This window comes from Neoarius graeffei, chromosome 8, assembly GCF_027579695.1.
Source record: "Neoarius graeffei isolate fNeoGra1 chromosome 8, fNeoGra1.pri, whole genome shotgun sequence".
NCBI lineage: Eukaryota > Metazoa > Chordata > Actinopteri > Siluriformes > Ariidae > Neoarius > Neoarius graeffei.
The window spans coordinates 69,904,067-69,923,376 of NC_083576.1; the positions used below are offsets into that span (position 1 = coordinate 69,904,067).

General features: G+C 41.5%; 1 non-coding gene and 1 pseudogene across 1 annotated transcript; both read right to left on the minus strand.

The window, feature by feature from the left end:
• Nucleotides 1–12,648: 12,648 nt before the first annotated feature.
• Nucleotides 12,649–19,179, minus strand: LOC132889924 (plasma membrane calcium-transporting ATPase 1-like; annotated as a pseudogene).
• Nucleotides 17,804–17,994, minus strand: LOC132891085 (U2 spliceosomal RNA). The gene has a single exon (XR_009655263.1). It is a non-coding gene; the product is annotated as a U2 spliceosomal RNA (small nuclear RNA).
• Nucleotides 19,180–19,310: the final 131 nt, after the last annotated feature.

The window sequence follows — 19,310 nt, forward strand, 5'->3', positions numbered from 1 at the left end:
ATTGCCCCTCAGTGGTCAAATGTAGTATTGCAGGAGAAAACCGTCACCAACTCGGGAAAGGACAGAGACCAAATTGATTACGTGCAAATCTGTAAAACTTGTTTCACGAGGATTTCTCGGAGAAAATATGATAAAATTGTGGGCAATAATTTTAATACATACCATCATTTAAAAACACATACTGCATGCAAAATTTCGCCAAAAACCCGACCGATTTATAAGAAAAAAAGTAAGAAAACGTACTTTTCGTGATACAAAGGTTGAAAAGTTACACCAATAAAATTCTCCACTTTCCCAAAAACACGAAACACGCTCTTTTCAGTCTTAAATTTACGCAAAAGGAACATTAGTTCATCTTTACACCTGAGTCACTACTCCGCCATTTTCATACTGCAGGTTATACACTAGGCCTGCTTAGTCACAGTCAGCGGTGCTTACCTTAATGTCATTTATTCTCGATTTACAGGAGGCACATTTCACACCATAATGCATTAAAGGATACTTATGCCTTCCATAAAATAAAACACCACTTGTGCGTAGCTTAGATGATGTTACACTAATCTAAACGGTAAATATAAATAAATATATAGCCTTACCATAAATTGCTGCTACAGAATCAATATCAGCTCCAAACAACAGCGCCTCCTGGTAGTCGGAGTCTAAACAGCAGAGCCAAAACGAAGGCACTGATCATATCTCCATGTTGTTGTTGTTTTTGAATATTTTTTTAATAACTACAATTTAATACACAGGCTCACACATTCCGGGTCCGAAAATACCCGCTATCCTGAACATTTTTATGTCTTCCCTAACCTAAGCAACTCAGAGGACTGTTAACTAGCCGATTAATTGAATCAGGCGAAGTGCAAGCAGAGAAAACTAACCAGGGTTGAGAACCTAGAAGTTAAGTTTAAGTCTAGGGTGAAGATATATCTGTTTAGTTAAGCCTTTTGTTAATAGTGTTCATGAGGGAAAGGAGTAGATCTGGAGGGTCCTCAGACAGAGTGTTTTGGTAAACTGGGATGTATGGATGCTGTCAGTCCCCCATTTGAGTTTATTGATGGTGTCGTGGATGGCTGCTTTATGTCCCGGGGCTCCCTCATGCCTGTGTTACCTTCTAGCTCTCCCTTTTTAGTTATGCTGTCATAGTTTTGCCAGAGTCCCTGCTTTAGTGCAAAATGTATACTGTTCCTATTTATTCAGGTGACATTGGGCATACCTAACAACCTGTGTTTTTTCTCTCCCCATCTGTCCCTCTGAGTTACGTGTCAATCCTGAGATCGAGATGCTGACCACCTGGCGACTTGTCCAGGGTGTACCAGCCCATAGTCAGCTGGGATAGGCTCCAGCTTGCCTGCAACCCTGTAGAACAGGATAAGCGGTTATAGATAATGGATGGATGGAGATGCTGACCTCTTCTGCTCCTCGGACCTGCCTGATCCATCCTGATGCCTTATGTCCGGTCTGAGTCTCATCATATCGCTCCTGTGGAGGACGGCCCCATATGGACAGTTGAAAGTCACACTTGCAAGATGCTTTGGACACTTATAGTAATGCTTTTATGGCTGAGGACTACAGTTGATTTGCTAACTTTAGGACTGCAGTTGTCATGAACAGTTTTGCACTCTAGTTTCCATCAATTGAAGAGTTATAACATCAACAAAACTGACTTCATGTTAAAACTGTTAATGTTATCGTCATGTTGTCTGTTGTTGCCCAAATGAGGATGGGTTCCCTTTTGAGTCTGGCTCCTCTCGAGGTTTCTTCCTCATGTTGTCTGAGGGAGTTTTTCCTTGCCACTCTCGCCACAGGCTTGCTCATTGGAGATAGATTAGGGATAAAATTAGCTTCTGTTTAAAGTCATTCAAATTCTGTAAAACTGCTTTGCAACAATGTCTATTGTTAAAAGTGCTATAGAAATAAACTTGACTTGACTTAGAGTCCGTCCTTCCTTCCTTTCTCTCTCTTTCCCTTCCATGTGCCTCTGTACTTGTTAGTGAATGTTATATAATTAGCTACCTTTATAAGTTATTACTAAATAGTCAATATTAGCATTAACAACTGTTTACTTAGAACAAACGCTGCAAGTTCAGCAGCAAACTTAATTCCTTTTACTCGACAAAGTTGTCTCCAGGTGGAAAACAACACCAACTCTGGTTTTGCTTCTGTCCGTTTGTTAAGACACGCTGATAACTATTTCTGGGTCCAAACCGTGTTACCGACTAGAAGCCCAACACCTCTCAGCAGCAACACGGCCATTAGTGAGAAGGGGAGAAGAGAAAAAGACCATTAGTTATGGGCATCAGACTAAAGCGGAAGTCCGGGCCACTTTATGGTAATGTGCGATGACGTGTTCAGAGACAACCAATCAGAATGAAGAAGTGCTCCCCGCTACAGTCGTGAAAATTTTGGTTCCCTTCACACCAGTCCCAAGTACAATGGAGGAGAAATTAATAATGGCGGTGGCGGGTTTCCACATTTTTAACGACGTATCCCTGTTTTCAACACTATTTACAGGCAACATTTTCGCTCGAGAGTGCTTGTTTGTGAAGCATGAATGCAACTTGCCCTAAACAACCCTGATTTTCACCAATTACAGTAACTTCAAGCAGGACCTACTTTAGTGGAATCTACACACAAAGTAACCAGGGCTTTACATTAACTTTTTTGCTCACCAGCCACTGTGGCTAGTGGTTTTCCCGAGTCACTAGCCATTCAGCCTTTTCACTCGCTACAATTTTGTTGCCAGGAAATCGCAGTTTTTTCTTCACCATGATACGTTAAAGTTCGGAAGATCTAGATTTAATTATGAATGGCAGCGTATAATGTATTTCTACAGTAGCACTCAAGTATTCAGTGCTGTTAAGGTAGCTCCCTATATGAAAACATGCAACCAATTCAGACAAAAATATATTGTTTATTGAACTCAAATTCAAGCCCCTTACAATATGAAATATCGTATAATATGAAAAATAACATTCAGTACAACTGAACTGATTCTAATATTAAAAGTCCAATTCAAAACATTTATCATTGAAAAACATTTGATGTTTTGATATGCAAGTATTATGTGTATTATCAAGTAGTATTATGTATATTATGTATTATCTATTAATAGTGTGTGTATGTATGTGAACATGTGTAGAGAGAGACATTAAATATCCTCATTACTCGGGATGAGCGAGTACAGCATTATCTGTATCTGTTAACCATATGAATTATCTGTATCCGTATCCGTACTCGGAGTGGGCGGGGCCTAACCCGGAATTGGGCGGGATTTAACCCGGAAGTGGGTCTGGTTGTCTTGAAACGGGCGGGGCTTTAACCAGTATCTTATTTTAAGCATGCAATTGATATGGATTGATCAGAAATTGTTATATTTATTGCTGATTAGAAAACTATTTACAGGACAGCATCAGCATTGAGCTTCAGATCAATGGTTTTGATCACGATAGCAAACGAACTATTTACAGAACAAGTTTTGCAACAATGAATACAACACATGCGGTTGCAATTATGAAATGAAATGTAATGAACAAGAGTTTTCATACTCAACATAACTTTCTTTTTTAACTTTTAATTTTTTTATGATCAGTGTGATTTTTTTTGGTTCTTTTTTATTTTTTTTTTATTTCCACACCAGGTGTGTGTGTGTGTGTGTGTGTGTGTGTGTGTGTGTGTAGCTTAATTTGTAATATTATTTATACCGCTGCTACCTAGAAAGTGTCAGACACTCAGTGCGTGAAGTAAAATAAAACTGGTTAGAGCCAACTGATGGTTTAAAAAAAAAAAACTCCGACGACCGGCAGAGAGAGAGAGAGAGAGAGAGAGAGAGAGAGAGAGAGAGAGAGAGAGAGTGTGTAGCTTAATTTGTAATACCGTAAAATACCAAATAATAGCCCGGGCGATTATTTGTCTCAATCACGTAAGAGACCCGGCGCGTATTAGAGACTAGGCGGCTATTTGGAACAGGCGATTAAGTCCTTCTTCACAAACACCTTCCCCAAAATCTACCTCAAAACGGGGAAAAAAATCATTCTCAGATAGGCCTACTTTTAACCAGTATAACTTACAGTTTGTTTAGAGTTAGATTACAGATAGCACGGTGCCGACTTCGGGGAATTTTGAAGACGCAGAATGCATCTTCGCATGGCACAGTCGGGGTGGATAAAGGATAAATCACACACCTTTTCCTGTTAATGACTAGTTAAGCGCATGCTTTACAAAATAATCAAGAAACCACACCATTGTCTGTGCGCAGCACTGTGATTTAATTACTCTGCAAAGTTATGGTCACTTGCTATCACCCTCACCCATGCAGCCTCCGCCCTTTGCGCTTCGCGATGTCTGTCAATCTGAAATTGCATGGAGGGCGCGACGTTGAAGCAACATAATTAGGGTGCGAAGTGTCAAACCAAAGGGTTTTTTCTTATGCTGAAAAATAAGTGACCTGCAGTGGCTACATACTGTCATCTTGCATCACGTTTCTCTCCAAGACGTCTCCCTATTTGGCCGATATGAGCCTATTCCCCGAGTGAGTTGGTACGGTGGCTCGACCCCGTAGAAAACTTAAAGTTCGGATGAAAGTTAGTTGAATAGGTTACTGACTTGTAGGCCTACATGTTGCCTGCCTGACGCGTGCTTCTGCCCAACTTGCACGACAGATTACTTGTTGAAAAGGCCCCTTGGATTAGATTGGCCGCGAGCAGACTGAAATGCATGTTAGAACGCTCTCACCTTTTTTGTAAAGCGTCTTCCAGATCCGAATGGGTAAGGGCAAGTGAAATGGTATAAGGTCTTTAATAAAACTCAGTGTGTGCTTTGACGCATGCATTCGGCAATTTAGGTCGTTTAACAGAAGCAGCAGTCCAACCTTGGAAACCCGCAGTCCTCAATGTCACCACACACGCTGGCTTTCGTTGGATATACCCAAAGGGGTGGCTAAGACATCTGTCAAAAGTTACGGAGTTGCATTCCTCAAGAAATATTACGGTAGACCAAGATTATAACATTGAAATGGCATGTTTATTATCACGTAACAAAATGTTGTAAACAGTATTATAGAAATAATTTCATTCATTCATTCATTCATTCATTCATATTGTTTCGGTAGAAAACTATGCAATGCAAAATCGTTTAAACACCAGAAAACCAGAAAAGTGCTGGGCCTCAAGATTCTAGATAGAACGTTCGGACGCTTTTTTTTTTTTAGACCCCGGCGAGTATTCGGAACCGGCCTTTATTTGTCACAACACACGCGTACACCCGGCCGTTAAAGGGAACTCGGCGGTTAATTGGAACTCGGCTATTATTTGGTATTTTACGGTACTTATACCACTACTACCTTTATTTTTACATGAATTACAGCAAGAAAGTGTCAGACACTCAATGCCTGAAGTAAAAAAAAAAAAGCTGTTTTTAACCGATGGTTAAAAAAAGATAAAAAATCTCCGACAGGCAGAGACGCAACGCGAGTCGCTTTCTACCAAGCACCACATCTGAACGAACCCACGTTTACCAGAACTCTACTGGTTATAAGTAAGTACAAACTGAAATAAAAACAAACTTGAAGCTGAAGAAACTCGAAACATTAACAGAAAAGAGCCACGAACCGGAGAGACACAGAGCTCTTCTCTGTGTGAGTGATCAGAGCGGTGTGCGTAGGGGAGGGGCGCTGTGATGCTGTGTGAGGATTTTCAATCAGTCCGAGCACAGATATTGACTCGTATTACTCGTACTCAGCAAAAGTGCTTTATCCGTACCGGATACTCATTTCAGCCGAGTATCTGGCTCAACTCTACTCATTACATTCATCATCAGATGAGTCTGAATGGTCCATGAAAAATGGTCTTCGTGACCTGAGGCTTCCAGCAGGCTGTAAGTTGATAGCTGGGGCGGGATCAACTTCTTTCCAATCGCGTGAACAGTTCTAAACAGCAGCTTCATCCTCTCCAGCTCAGCTGACTTCATGACAGCCAGGGACTGAAAGCAATGCTGACCTGTAGTGACCAGCCGTCTTCGCCTGTTTTGATGTTATAGTACCGATGTGTGCATTTGACTTTTCGTAGTCCTTTATAGTTTCGAGTTTAAAATTACTGGTGCCTGTTTTTGCCAGACTTTCTACAGTCTTCGCAATACAGGGTATTTTCGGTTTTGCTATGACCTAGCCAATCTCACCCGAACTTTCATTTGTCATTGAACTGTCTTATCTTCCTATTAGTGTCTTGTTCATCTCCATGGCCGTAGTCAGCTCTGATGCCCCAGCAGTCCAGACCTCGGTCATTTCTAAGAGCTGAAAATACATTTGTACGCTAAATATTCAACTGGATAAAAAAAAGAATAACATTAAAACGTCTCCATAAAAAGTGCATTGTTAATTATGTTAAACGCTGATTCTTTCTTCTGTGTCTGTTTCGCGCACGCAGCTCTGAGGCCAAGAACACAAAAGCGAATGAGCGCGTAACTCGGCGGAGGAACACAGTGCAGGAGACACGGGGTTTCCATGGTAACCATCAGCGCACTTTCATGACAAATTTAAATTGACATTTTCGAAGCAGCACAGTTGTAGCCTGCCTTGTTTGTGATTTTAAAAATAAATCATTCAATAAGCCAAAGCAATAGAGTGGAAAGTTTCAACTTATGTTTGCCTTGGACAACTTTGCCTAAAACATGGTGGTGTATACTGATTTTTTTCCCAGAAATTTTTTTTGTGTAGGTGTAACGGATGCCAGATTGTTAATGTATCTTAGTTCCATAGGCTACGTGGTTAGGGTATCTTTTGTCCTCATTGCTTGGGCCAGATCAAACCATTAAACAAGCTTAAATTATTCTTACTCTTGCCACATACACTGGGGCAAAAAAGTATTTAGTCAGCCACCAACTGTGCAAATTCTCCCACTTAAAAAGATGAGAGAGGCCTGTAATTTTCATCATATGTACACTTCAACTATGAGAGACAGAATGGGGGGAAAGAATCCAGGAAATCACATTGTAGGATTTTTAATGAATTAATTGGTAAATTCCTCGGTAAAATAAGTATTTGGTCACCTACAAACAAGCAAGATTTCTGGCTCTCACAGACCTGTAACTTCTTCTTTAAGAGGCTACTCTGTCCTCCACTCATTACCTGTATTAATGGCACCTGTTTGAACTCGTTATCAGTATAAAAGACACCTGTCCACAACCTCAAAGAGTCACACTCCAAACTCCACTATGGCTAAGACCAAAGAGCTGTCAAAGGACACCAGAAACAAAATTGTAGGCCTGCACCAGGCTGGGAAGACTGAATCTGCAATAGGTAAGCAGCTTGGTGTGAAGAAATCAACTGTGGGACCAATTATTAGAAAATGGAAGACATACAAGACCACTGATAATCTCCCTCAATCTGGGGCTCCACGCAAGATCTCACCCTGTGGGGTCAAAATGATCACAAGAACGGTGAGCAAAAATCCCAGAACCACATGGGGGGACCTAGTGAATGACCTGCAGAGAGCTGGGACCAAAGTAACAAAGGCTACCATCAGTAACACACTATGCCGCCAGGGACTCAAATCCTGCAGTGCCAGACGAGTCCCCCGCTTAAGCCAGTACATGTCCAGGCCCGTCTGAAGTTTGCTAGAGAGCATTTGGATGATCCAGAAGAGGATTGGGAGAATGTCATATGGTCAGATGAAACCAAAATAGAACTTTTTGGTAAAAACTCAACTTGTCGTGTTTGGAGGAGAAAGAATGCTGAGTTGCATCCAAAGAACACCATACCTACTGTGAAGCATGGGGGTGGAAACATCATGCTTTGGGGCTGTTTTTCTGTGACGGGACCAGGACGACTGATCCGTGTAAAGGAAAGAATGAATGGGGCCATGTATTGTGAGATTCTGAGTGAAAACCTCCTTCCATCAGCAAGGGCATTGAAGATGAAACGTGGCTGGGTCTTTCAGCATGACAATGATCCCAAACACACTGCCCAGGCAACGAAGGAGTGGCTTCGTAAGAAGCATTTCATGGTCCTGGAGTGGCCTAGCCAGTCTCCAGATCTCAACCCCATAGAAAATCTTTGGAGGGAGTTGAAAGTCCGTGTTGCCCAGCGACAGCTCCAAAACATCACTGCTCTAGAGGAGATCTGCATGGAGGAATGGGCCAAAAAACCAGCAAGTGTGTGAAAACCTTGTGAAGACTTACAGAAAACGTTTGACCTCTGTCATTGCCAACAAAGGGTATATAACAAAGTATTGAGATGAACTTTTGTTATTGACCAAATACTTATTTTCCACCATAATGTGCAAATAAATTCTTTAAAAATCAGATTTGATGTGATTTTCTGGATTTTTTTTCTCATTTTGTCTCTCATAGTTCAGGTATACTTATGATGAAAATTACAGGCCTCTCTTATCTTTTTAAGTGGGAGAACTTGCACAATTGGTGACTGACTAAATACTTTTTTGCCCCACTGTACATGATTTTTTTTTTTCAAAACTGATGATATTCAGTTCAAACACCATTAAAAGTAATTTCGGGAATAGATCTCGTGTGACGTGTAATTCACCCATCTCATTTAAATATGTTGAACATTTTTCAGCAGGCGCTTTGCGTATCACTGACCTTGGTGATTTTAAAATGCTGCCTCGGGCCCTGTTCATCTCTGCCCCTTTTTTCCTGAGCAGCAGGGTTTGAAACTCCAGCTATACGCCGCCACATAGTGCTCTTGTCAGTCATCAGCAACTTTGTTGCTTCGTTCATTAACCACAGGTTACCGTATCACTGATTTTATCTGAGACGTTAAAGTACGTTCTCAACAATTCTAACACGTTATCAGAATGTTTATGCAGGTGCTCATGGGAGTTGTAGGTGCGTAATATTACATTGCAATGTGTTTATTATATCAGATGCCTTCAGAGAAAACTACAATTAAAATATATTGTCATACCACAGAATAAACCACCCACCAAAGTGGCTAGTGGGACTAAAGTCATTACCCGCCAAAGCCGAATTTTACCCGCATTTGGCGGGTGGGCGGACGTTAATGTAAAGCCCTGAAAGTAACCCATCTATCCATTATCTCATCTCATCTCATTATCTCTAGCCGCTTTATCCTGTTCTACAGGGTCACAGGCAAGCTGGAGCCTATCCCAGCTGACTATGGGCAAGAGGCAGGGTACACCCTGTACAAGTCACCAGGTTATCGCAAGGCTGACACAGAGACAACCATTCACACTCACATTCACACCTATGGCCAATTTAGAGCCACCAATTAGCCTAACCTGCACGTCTTTGGACTGTGAGGGAAACCGGAGCACCCAGAGGAAACCCACGCAGACATGGGGAGAACATGCAAACTCCACACAGAAAGGCCAGCCACCGGGCTTGAACCAAGGACCTTCTTGCTGTGAGGCGATAGTGCTAACCACTACACCACCGTGCCACCCCCACACAAAGTAACATTAATGTTAATTAAAAACCAGGGCTAGTAAACGTGTCCTGTAAACTGCATGTTGAAACATAATTGAGCACTTCACATATGCACAAAAGTCACTATACAAATGGCTTTTAAATAGTTTGTAATTAGTTTGTTTACAGTAGTGCAGAGGTTAGCACTGTTGCCTCACAGCAAGGAGGTTATGGGTTTAAGCCCAGTGGCTATCAGGGGCCTTTCTGCATGGAGTTTGCATATTCTCCCCGTGTCTGCATGGGTTTCCTCCGGATTCCCCCCACAGTCCAAAGACATGCAGGTTAGGCTAATTGGTGGCTCTAAATTGACCATACGTAGGTGTCACTTGGCACAAAGATACCTGTTGACTTGTCTGTTTATTTAAAGGGGTCATAAAGCAAAGTTTGCAAGACTAAGCCTTCTGAATAAACTTGTAGCTATTTATTCCATCCATGTCACTGAACTTCCACAGCGTCATTGGCAGGGCAACCAGAGCAAATTGACATCTCACTGCATTTGGCCGCATCCAAGCACTCAGCGTGTAGGCCTACTAACGTCGGTTAAGAACCTACGACTCAACCATTACTGTAGTACGTTCTAGGAGTATACGACCAAGTACTAAGGGCACAATTCTGACATTCTCCACCACTATTTAACCTGTCCTCAAGCTCAGATGTTCACAGATGACCTACTCATGTATGCCACAAGAATAAAAAATTCTGCAGTGGAAGATATGTATTAAACCATTCTTGATACTTGACTCCAGCTGAATTATGGGATATCATAGTGTAGCACCTTTGCATATTACAGATGTAGTAGATCTGAGTACTGTCCGACTACTTTTAAACGACACCCTCCGTACTGCTTTTTGTGTACTGATCGTACACAATTGTGCACTGATCGTACATAATTGTGCACTGATCGTACATAATTGTGCATGTTCAGAGACACCTTTGTGCCAACCATTTTAGCAACATTAACACACAAAGAGCCCAACAACAAATCTAGTGGGGGAGGCCTTTTCAGCACACGTTAGTGATCGTCTTGAACTTGATACAGCTGTCCAGCTCATATCACAGCTGCTGTTAAGAGTTTAGAACGCAGCTTTGCTCACAATTAATGTGCAACACCTGACTGACTTTTTCCCTGTTCTCATTTTGGACTGAGGGCAGACACATGCTAGTGACTCACTGTTACCTCAAGGTACAAAGTAGTATTTCAAGACAGCTGGTCAGGCCTCTCTAAAGCTGGGCACACACTGTGCGATTTTTGACCCGATTTTGACCCGATTTTCACTCGTGCGACTATTTTGGAGATCGGGCCGAGTTTTGGCTCAATGGTGCGTCTCGGATCGTGTAGTATACATGGGGTAACGACAAGCGATTAACACCTCACGACCTCCTCCCGATCGATCGGATGAAAATCAAAACTGTTTGAAATCCTGAGCATCGCATCCAAGCATCGGATCGTATAGTGTGAGAACAGGAATCGTAAGCTGCATGCTGTTTACCCCTGCGATTCACTCGTACAGTGTGAGCAGCAGCTGAATACCGGGATTGAAAAAAATCACACAGTGTATGCCCAGCTTTAGGGCTAGCTGGTTAGAATGTTAACTTCAGTAGATATCTATACAAAAACACACTAGACATTTCTGACAAATATTGAAACTTTTCATATTCTGATTTTTTTTAAATTATGGTTACAAATAGCACCTTTAAATGAGGCCTGGCCACCCCTTGAAGTATATCCTTTAAATTCAAAATGCATAATATCACAGAAAAACACTAACATGTTAGTTTGTTGCACCAAATACATCTTTTAAAACCGACATAAAAAAGGTGTATATTGAATTGCCTTCCACTGAACAAAAACTCTCCTTGACCCAATATTACCAATAAATCAACAATGGTACACAAATCACCTAAACTCTGTTGCAATATCAGCTGTTAACTAAATACACATCTTTTATTGCCAAAAACAGGTTACTCACACTTAAGAAATGTACATTGAACCACAGTTTACGCTGCTCGTAAGTAACTGAAATATTACCAGGGGAGATATCCCTAAAAGACAGATGGATCAGCATTAATCCCCAAAATAAGAATGAAACTACAGTGTTTTTTTTTGGGGGGGGGGAGACCCCCAACCTTTATCATCATGTGCTGCACAACAGAACATAACCAATTGCCTTTTACAATTCTTAACAGAAGCCAATATCAGGTCATGAGGTGAAAAAAAAAAAAAACTTCTGTATTCTGTACATATTGTCAATTTGTTATATCCCCAAACTGCCTGTGGGACAATTTGTTAAAACTACACAGTGTGTTCATCTTTCAGAAGTACACAATGTCTGAGAATATCGTTAGAAAGACGTCACAAAACTGCATATAAATTTTGCTTGAAGTTCCCAAATTTTAAACCCTTAAATTTCAAGTCCTTATTGAGTGCAACTACTGTGATTTGGCATTGTTGTGCCAAATATGTGTGTTAGCAATGAAATAACCAGGAACTGCAGCACCTAATCTTGAGAAAGATGCAGTGATCAAAAAAGGCAGGTGGTAAAGTGTTCGCACATCTAACACTTTAATACAACATTTAATTATTAGCCTATGGCATACAAAATTTAGTAAAAGTTTTTGTTCAAGTTGTATATTGTGTGACAACCATTTTCTCCCATTATGCCAGACTCCTAAGCTAAATCAAAATGTTGAAGGATTAACAGTACTATAAATTGGTATACTCCTTTTCAAGTTTATATACACAGCAACCATGTACAAACCTTAAATGTAGCTCAAATTTCATGTAAAGGTGTCACTCCAACAGTATGTAAACAAACCATTTAACTTAAATATGAACAAAAAGTCTTAATTAAAAAAATCAAAACCCCACCCATGCACACAGGAATAAGCAATTCGGATCAAACTCAGAACCCAGTCAATTAAGAAATAACTGAAGGAAAATGCATGAACCATAAATCCTTTATTTTTCATAGATCCCCTGGGAATATTTTTTTTTCTCCTCCTATTTGAACTACTACTTCATTTTATTATTTTATTTCTACTATTGTTTAATTCTTATTATTTTCTTTTAATTCTTTTAATTAATTGTTTAATTCTTATAATATTATATATTAGAATAAAAATAAAATTATTTTATGTAATTTTATTCTCTATTGTTTACTGTTTTGTTTTTACTTCTGTAAAGCACATTGAACTGCCATTGTGTATGAAATGTGTTATATAAATAAACTTGCCTTGCCTTGGGAAGAAAACATTTACAAACCAATAAAAAGATTAACTACATTCTCAGACTAAATAATCCTACAGACAGAAAGTCTCCATCTCACTGCAAAAATACCTGGTTGCCTCCTCTGTGAACATGATTTCTTCAAACAGGTTGACCATGGCCTTGTTTGTAGAAAATTTCTTTCACTCAAATCACAGTCACACCCACTCTGACTATTTGCTTGAAAATGCCATCCAGACACACGGATTTCCTTTCCAGACAAGAAAGTTACTGTCTAGCTCTGCACTGTAGATGTACTGTACACTTGCAATCAAAATTGTTAATCTGTTAAAACCCACTGAAACCTAAATAAGCACTCAGTAGTTTGTTGAGGTTAGTTCCGCCAAGTTGCACTAGTTTAGCAGACTACATACCTACTGTACCAAACCAAAACATGATGAAAGTGGTGCAGCTTCAAACTTCATTATGGAGTCACGTAAATTGTTAAACTGAAAATGCAGAGTTGCAATATATCTGGGGGAAAATGTTCAAGTGAGGACTAAAAGGCACACCATTGTTACATCAGGTAGTGATTGGTTAAGTGAAATTTTAGTAACACAGGGATTTTGATCCAGGAACGTCTTACTCGGAGAAATCACATTCACCCGACCTTGTTGACATGGTCATAGCATAGTTGGTATAGATGTGATCTTAGTCAGCATGAGTGAAAATCACAGTGACGTCTCCAGACTGTGCATGGGACTACCAGGGGTTTGACTCTTGGCAGTTTTTGTTAAGTCCTTGTAGTGATGTGTTCTGCTGTTGGCAGAATTATTGTTCTGGGAAGGTGAAGATATGCCAGAAGGAATGGCCGACGGTACAAAAGTGCGTTTTGTTGGCCCATCTTCCTCAGGCTCCAGTTCATCAATTAGGGGGATGGCCAGCTCGGAGTCTTCGATGCGGAACTCTGGGTGGGTCATGAAGTTGTGAATGGAACTTCGTGATTCTGGAGTCTCCAAGCCTTCATAATGGGACATGGCTTCCCGGAAAGCATTCACCAAACGGATCTGTTTAAAATAAAAAGTAGTAGTAAAAATAAAAGAATAAACCAAAGCAAAGTGTGAATTACCTATGGACGACTTACTAATGAAGCATTTTGTCTAGCCTGGGAAAGACAGTAGAATGTCACTCCATTATCTTTTAGGATGGTACAGCCATCACTTACTTGTGTCTGTATTCGGTTGAGGCCCCTACACCAGAGGACCTGCCCTCTCCTCAATTCCATCTCAGCATGGCCAATCTCATCCAGGGCCTCTATCTCCTCCAGTTCCTCCTCTGGGATTTCTTCTTTCTGGGTACCATAGTCAGCAGTCTTCAGGAACTTCAACCGACTTGTGGGAATGGTGGTTATCAGCTACCGGTATGGATTGGTACTGCAAAAAAATGAGGACCATGAAACCCCCCAACGAAAAACAAGAGACAGGACAAGGTGTCTCTGGGCTCACCTGACCCCAGATAAGGCATCCAAAGCCAAGGAGGACACACCAAAGCAACTGTTCAATACCAAGTCCTACACAGCTTATAGGGCTTTCCACCAAACTGATGATTTGGAAGATACCAAATCTTCAAAACCATCAACTGAAGATGGTTGAAGATACCATCAAAAACATTCCTCTCACCATGGATCTTGCAAGCATTGAACTCATTGAAGAGTTGCATCATTACACAATTGTCTTCAACACTTTTGTCATGTTCTGGAGGAGGGGTGTGTAAAGGAGCATTCCTGCCACTGTCAATATCAAAAAGATCTTCTCACCTTTTTGAGAAAGAGTCACAAGCTAAAAGTTTTAGTTATTAAAAGGTAGATTCCATTTCTTGGCCTCAATTTTACTTCATATTGCAATTTTTGCACAAGGGAGTTTCAGTTTACTCACCTTTATTAATACAGGCTTTTCACATGAATAAAATGGCTTCTAAAACCAACCCAAAATTCACTTCTAAAGTACAGTATGTGCACTTGTTAAAGTATGTCCCTTTACCAAGAAGGTCCTGGGTTCAAGCCCAGTAGCTAGCCTTTCTGTGTGGAGCTTGCATGTTCTCCCCATGTCTGCATGGGTTTCCTCTGGGTACTCCGGGTTTCCCCCACAACCTAAAGACATGCAGGTTAGACTAATTGATAGCTCTAAATTGGCCATAACTGTGAATGTAAATGGTTGTCTCTGTGTCAACCCTGCGATAACCTGGTGACTTGTCCAGGGTGTACCCCGCCTCTCTCCCATAGTCAGCTGGGATAGGCTCCAGCTTGCCTGCGACCCTGTAGAACAGGATAAAGCGGCGAGAGATAATGAGATGAGATGAGACATTGATCTTGCTCCTGAATTTACCCATGATATGCACTTTAAAGGACTGCAGCCTCCTCAGGAAGTACAGCCTGCTCTGTCCCTTCCTGTACAAGTGGTTGGTGTTGCAAGTCCAGTCCAGCTTGCTGTCCAGCCACAGCCCGAGATACTTGTAGGAATCCACAGCCTCCATCTCGACTCCCTCGATCAGAACTGGCCGTGACCTTGGTCTGGACCTCCCAAAAAGTCAATAACAAGCTCCTTGGTCTTCGAGATGTTGAGCTGCTGTTACACCAAATGGCAAAGTCCCTCACCAGGCTCCTATACTCCTCCTCTCTGGCTCAATTCTAATTTCTACCCCTTCCCCTTGAAATTGAGCTACAAGGGATAGGGCTTGAAATTCAACCCCTACGTATTGGGATAGCCCTTCAACGATCGCATACGTCATCGCGTACCTCCGTCAGCGTTTACGTTAGCAAAACGCGACCAAATGCGTCATTGGCTGCGACCAGCCGCTACAGTCAGAGCCAGAACCAGAAATCTCTGCTGGCAGGGTGTGATTTGTTAACTAACACCACTGAATGGGATATCTTTGGCGCTTCGTGCACCACATCCGACAGAATGAGGTGTCAGAACACTCATGTAAACAATAAAAGCGAGAATAACAGAACAAAACGTACGCAGTCAAGCAACCGAAAACAATACTCACTCCCAAAGCTTTTTAGCAGCAGCTTGGATTTCAGAAATCGCTGCTCATTCTCAGCTCGAAAGCGAATCAAGCGGCGTGTTTCCTCTGGATAACAACTTAAAACACGTAAATAATGGAGAAAATACATTTATGACAATCTTTCGCCGCGGGAACCGCCATCTTTCTGAAATCCGCATGAAATCTCGCTGAAATCCGCATGGCATTGTGGGAAATCACTCAAACCCCTTCGTTCGGAGTCAGCTCCAGGAAAATCTCCGTTTGGAGGGGTACAGAAGCCCTACCCCTTCCCCTACCCCTCCGCGTTAACTGGGATTGGGATACCCCTACCCCTTCACGTGAACGCACAAAATGGAGGGGAAGGGCCAAGGGGTTGGTCCAAGGGGTGAAATGGGATTCGGCCTCTGTCATTCCTGAACTTCTGAATGGACATGCATGTAACAACTTCTTCTTTTAGCTGCTCCTGATTAGGGGTCGCCACAGCAGATCTTTCGTCTACATTGCTCCCTGTCTTCTGCCTCTTTCTCTACCACACCTGCCACTTTCATGTCTTCTCTCACCACATCCATGTATCTTCTCTTTGGCCTTCCTCGTTTTTGTTTGCCTGGCAGCTCCATCCTCAACATTCTCCTTCCCACATGCTCTACAGCTCTTCTCAGGATGTGTCCACACTATCTCAGTCTCATCTCTCTTCGCTTAATTCCCAAGCTCTCCACATGTGCTGTCGCTCTGATGTGCTCGTTCCTTATCCTGTCCAACCTTGTCACTCCCATCACAAACTTTAACATCCTCAACTCCGCCACCTCCAACTTTGCCTCCTATCTCCAATCCATACATCACAGCTGGTCTCACTACTGTCTTATACATCTTCCCTTTCACTTTTGCTGGGACTTTCCTATCACAAATGATTCCTGAAATCCTTCTCCAACTGCTCCACCCCGCCTGCACTCTCTTTCTCACCTCACTATCGCAGCCCCCATTTTCTTGCACAGTTGACCCCAGGTACTTGAATTCACCAACTTTCTTTATGTCTACTCCTTGCATCTTCACTACACTCATCCCCATTCTCATTGATTCTGTTTTGCTCCTGCTCACCTTCATTCCTCTTCGTTCCAATGCATACCTCCATCTCTCCAAACCCAACTCAACCTCCTTTCTACTTTCACCACATATCACAACATCATCCGCAAACATCATGATCCATGGTGACTCTTGCCTCACTTCATCCGTGAAGCTATCCATCACTATGGCAAACAAAAAAGGACTCAAAGCAGATCCTTGATGGAGTCCCACCTTAACCTTGAACCGTTCAGTCATTCCAACTGCACACCTCGCTGCTGTTTCACTGTTCTCATACATGTCTTGCACCACTCTAATACACTCCTGATTTCACTCCACTGTTTCTCCTACGATACATACAATCTCATACATCTCTCGGCACTCTATCATATGCCTTCTCCAGGTCTACAAACACACAATGTAGCTTTCTCTGGCCTTCTCTGTACTTCTCCATTAACATTCTTAAAGCAAAAATTGCATCCGGCGTGCTCTTCCTTGGCATAAACCCATACTGCTGTTCACAGATTGCTACCTCTCTTCTTCTCAATCTCGCCTCCAATACCCTTTCCCATAGCTTCATGGTGTGGCTCATCAATTTTATTCCTCTGTAATTACTGCAGCTCTGTACATCTCCCTTATTCTTGTATATTGGGACTAGCACACTCTTTCTCCATTCATTCGGCATTTTCTCATTCTCTAGGATCTTATTAAACAATCTCCTTATGAACTTCACAGCCGTCTCACCCAAACATCTCCAAGCCTCAATCTGGATACCATCTGGTCCAACTGCTTTCCCAGTCTTCATTCTTTTCATGGCTGCCCTCACCTCATCCTTACTAACCAACTCTGCTTCCTGATTTGCTGTCTCCGATGAATCTAACCTTTTCTCTCTCGGACTCCCCTCATTTAATAAATCCTCAAAGTAGTCTTTCCACCTTTTTAATACACTGTTTATTCATCAACACATATTTCATTACTCTTAACTACACGCTCATATAACCAACCAACAGCAGACAAATATCCAGACAATATCTTTCTTTAACAATAAGAAGGGGGTGCACCGTTCCCGGAAGTACTGCAATACCGGGTCGATGCGTGGAGTGGACGGAGCAAGCCCCTATTCCATCTCCCTGTTCCAAAAATCAATTTAATATATGGTCCCCGGATAGGGGACGTATCAGATATTAAACTGATAAGAACAGATACTACACTTGATCTTAGCCAAAAGGCCGAGAAGCGATACCGAGGCTATCAACCAACAACCCGGGACATTCTACACAACTGTAAACCCGAGGACGGCAAATCCTCCTGTCTCTTAATATTGTATAATAAGCCAGTATAAAATATAGGAAATATACAGGTAATGCCAAAATCAGCAGAGAAAAAGGCGATTTAAGCGTCTTAAAATCACCAAAACCCAAAGGAAATGATAATGTATGCAGAAACTGATCAATCGGAGACGAGAACACAAAATCCTCCTCACTACAAACTCACACCGATTTAGGAAACAGGTTTCCAAAAGAAACCTTTAAACGAGATTAAAATACTTTGATTGAAACAGCTAAAACACGACAAACCGAATGTCTGGCATTTAAAAACATGCCAAAATCGTCCTGAATTATATAACATTGCCCCTCAGTGGTCAAATGTAGTATTGCAGGAGAAAACCGTCACCACCTCGGGAAAGGACAGAGACCAAATTGCGTGCAAATCTGTAAAATTTGTTTCACGAGGATTTCGCAGCGAAAATATGATAAACTGTGGGCAATAATTTTAATACATACCATCATTTAAAAAACACATACTGAACGCAAAATTTCGCCAAAAAACCCACCGATTTATAAGAAAAAAAGTAAGAAAACGTACTTTTCGTGATACAAAGGTTGAAAAGTTACACCAATAAAATTCTCCACTTTCCCAAAAACACGAAACACGCTCTTTTCAGTCTTAAATTGACGCAAAAGGAACATTAGTTCATCTTTACACCTGAGTCACTACTCCGCCATTTTCATACTGCAGGTTATACACTAGGCCTGCTTAGTCACAGTCAGCGGTGCTTACCTTAATTTCCTTTATTCTCGATTTACAGGAGGCACATTTCACACCATAATGCATTAAAGGATACTTATGCCTTCCAAAAAATAAAATAAAACACCACTTGTGCGTAGCTTAGACGATGTTACACTAATCTAAACGGTAAATATAAATAAATGTATAGCCTTACCATAAATTGGTGCTACAGAATCAAAATCAGCTCCAAACAACAGCGCCGCCTGGTGGTCGGAGTCTAAACAGCAGAACCAACACCAAAGCACTGATCATGATATCTCCATGTTGTTGTTGTTTTTGAATTTTTTTTTAATAACTACAATTTAATACACAGGCTCACACATTCCGGGTCCGAAAATACCCGCTATCCTGAACATTTTTATGTCTTCCCTAACCTAAGCAACTCAGAGGACTGTTAACTAGCCGATTAATTGAATCAGGCGAAGTGCAAGCAGAGAAAACTAACCAGGGTTGAGAACCTAGAAGTTAAGTTTAAGTCTAGGGTGAA